Consider the following 3,464-nt stretch of genomic DNA (forward strand, 5'->3'; position numbering starts at 1 on the left):
AGGCGATGATGTCAGCACATTCTAGAAGGTCCAGTCAGCGCTTCTAGAAGAACGAATGGATCAACCCTACGTTACTGCATTCCGGATTTGAATTAAACTCATATTTTAGTATATTATTTTAAATATTATATTTTATCTTTGTTTTAGGTATTTTAGTTTAAATAATTTTAAGTGTTTTAATTAGGATTTAGGATATTTTATCTTATCTTTGTTTAAGATATTTTAGTTTAAATACTTTAAGTATTTTAATTATGATTTATTTCTTTTTTTAGGAATTATCTTTATCTTGTTTTTAGGATTTTGAAGGCTATAAATACCCTCTTAGGGTAAGCCTAGAAATATATTTCTCAACAATTGCGAATTTACTATTCTTCTTCTATCTAGCTTTATAAAATTTTCTCTTCTATTTTCTTTCAAGTTTTTTGTAATTTTCATTTTTATTTTAAGTTTTGGTTTTAAATATGCTAAGTATGACTTTGGTCATGCTTAGCTAATTTTCTTTTAAGCCGAAGGCTAAAGCGAATGCTAAATTCCAAACGTGAGAATTGTAAGGCACTTAAATCGCTTCGGATTTTTCTCTCAGTTTTCTGGGCTTATTTTTCAAATCAAAACGATTTTCAAAACAAAAAATCGACGTTGGTCTGGATGTTGTTATGGTTAACGTGGGAAAAAGGATCGACTTATTAAAGCACATTTGACTTCCTGTGAACACACTTAGCAAAATTGTTTGCTAAGAGGAAACTGAGATCAGAATCATTTATTGTTGAAACAACATAATCCGAGTCGGTAGCTTTTCGAACTTCAACACTTTTAAGATCTACAACATTGTTGTTGCTTAGATCAACTCACAGACCGAAATTTTAGAGTGCACTTGGATATTCGATATACAAATCATAGTCACAAGGAATTGTCCTTGTAGACAGGTAGCCGGCGTGAATCTTGAAATAAAGATCTATTTCGATGATCCGAGGAATTTGAGGCAAAGCTGAAGTCTGAGGCTATTCTTACCATAAGTTTTTTTATCTCAATTTATTTTTTATTTATTTAATTTATTTCATTATATTTATTTAAACAATTTAAAAACTCCCCTTTTTATCTTTATCTTAAAATTATATTTATTTATTTAATTATTTTATTCTATCTTTTTATCTTTATATGAAATTCTATATTCTTCTAAATCAAAAAGTTCACTAAATTAGAAACACCACAGTCCCTGTGGATCGACCCTGTTTCTCTATACTACTCACGCATTTTACTTATTAAGAAGCCGAAATCATATTGACAGCAAAACGACGATTATCACTTCTACATTTAATAAACTTGAAATCAAGTCCTTATAATATTGAGACTTTTCGAATTCCACCCTTAACTTTACCAAACTTGCAATTTGGTTCTAATCAACTTCCTAACTTAAATCTCCAACATTTCAACTATAAAAAATCAGCATTCAACCCTTCAAATATTACATTCTTGCAATAATGTCCCACAATCCTCAAAACTTGTATATTAACCATTTTTCTTATTCAAGCTTACAAATTGGTTCAAATTGATCTCCAAGTCACATGAAACACTTCTAATATCAATACAAGACTATATGAATTATTTCAATATTTCCCTCATAAATTTCCCTAATGGTCGAATACCCTAAGTGAATTTGGGCTTAATTTCCATTCAATTTCAAGCATGAATTCAACCTCCTAACATTAAATTCATATATTTCCAATCATCCTAAGATCAAATTAAATCAAAATCCATTCAATCTCCATAAATCCTAATTTGGTCAAGCCTAACATAAGGCTCTACACATGATTTTAATCATCATACATGCTTTATGATTAATCACTAACATCAAAAACATAATAATCCTTCATTAATTCTTTAAAATCCATAAACCCTATATAAATCCTAACTTTCAATCTCAACACATAATCATCCTCACCATGAAATATTGGTACCAAATCATAGAGAATTTCATGGAGGTTAATTCTCTATCTAATAGCTTAATCCAAAAATCAAGCGTATAACTTCAAAAATCAAAATAAAATTCTTACATTGGTGGTTTCGGCCAAATGAAAGAAAATGGCTGAAAAATTGTTTTCTCTTGATTATTCTAGTATTAATTCATAATACACATGGCATTTAAACTAATTAAATTGAATTTAAAATTCAATTATTGAGAAATTTCATTTTTACCATTAATGAACCTTAATAATTACCAAATTCTATTGTATTATCATTCATTAAAATATTCATAGTCAAATGTACAAACTTGGCTTTGACTTTCTATTTTGGCCATGAAATTTTTAAAAATTACATTTTAGTCACTAAAATTCCACTATTCAACCAAATCTAAAAAATTACGCTGATCTGAGTTAAATTTATCTGGCCTAAGATATAGAAATAATATTTCAAATCATTTTTTACATCCTTCAAATTTTCGTAAAATTTCGGTTTGACCAGATTATCCGATTTCAATACCGAACTTTCTCGCTTTACAGTTTTTAACACAAATCCCGTACCGAAATTTTGATTCCCCCGAAAATCATTGTTTTAAGCCAAAATGTTCATTTATGGGATAAAATATATAACTTTTTAAAATTACATTTTTGGTCCCTAAAATTTTACAAAGTTTATACTTTAGCCCCTAAACTTTCAAAACTTACATTTTAGTTAGTAGCCAAAATTTGGGGTATTATATTATCCATCTATCTCCATCTCTACAATTCCATTATTTTTCTTCCATTCAAATCCTTCCGCTTCCATACGAGCAACATTTATTCATCCATTGTCGCGTCTCTATTATCATTCAGATTTGCTTGTTGCTGTCGCCTTTTAATTGTGGAATTATGAATTTCAGTTTAGCAAAAAGTTATGGTATTTGAAGTTGAGGTGGTGCACGTCTAGGTTATATTAGATTATGTTGTTTATCTCAAACGACTTCTCCTCGTTGATTATCATCATTCAAATTTGCTTGTTGTTATCTTTCAATGGTAAGATCGACCATTTGTGTTTGTATTGCCGTTGTTTATTGTTGTAGAGCAGTAAGTATTGTCATTTTTCAGTCAATAGCATCCAGAGGCTTCTTATTGCTTCGACAACTTCTTCCTTTGTTACCATCTTTTGACGGTGTATGTGAGCAAGATGAAGCAAAACCAATTGATTCTCTCCAAGAATTGTGCCAAATTTGATACCAATCGATAGAGATGCAACAACGAATGAATGAATGTTGCTCGTATGGAAGCGGAAGGATTCAAATGGAAGAAGAAGATAATGGAATTATGGAGATAGAAATAGATGGATAACTGCCTTATCGAACCATTCTAGTCGTAATTAAAAGGAAAACTCGTTAAATGGCTCTAACCAACCCTCCTAATCGCAATGAAGAGGCAAATTGGAGTGTGAAGATCTCTCTCACAAAGAACTTGAAAAGAATTTAATGAAAAGTAGCTTCGAAGGCACAAGTA

The sequence above is a fragment of the Hibiscus syriacus genome, unplaced genomic scaffold (assembly GCF_006381635.1).
Source record: "Hibiscus syriacus cultivar Baekdansim isolate YM2019G1 unplaced genomic scaffold, ASM638163v2 tig00111582_pilon, whole genome shotgun sequence".
In the NCBI taxonomy this organism is placed as follows: Eukaryota; Viridiplantae; Streptophyta; class Magnoliopsida; order Malvales; family Malvaceae; genus Hibiscus; species Hibiscus syriacus.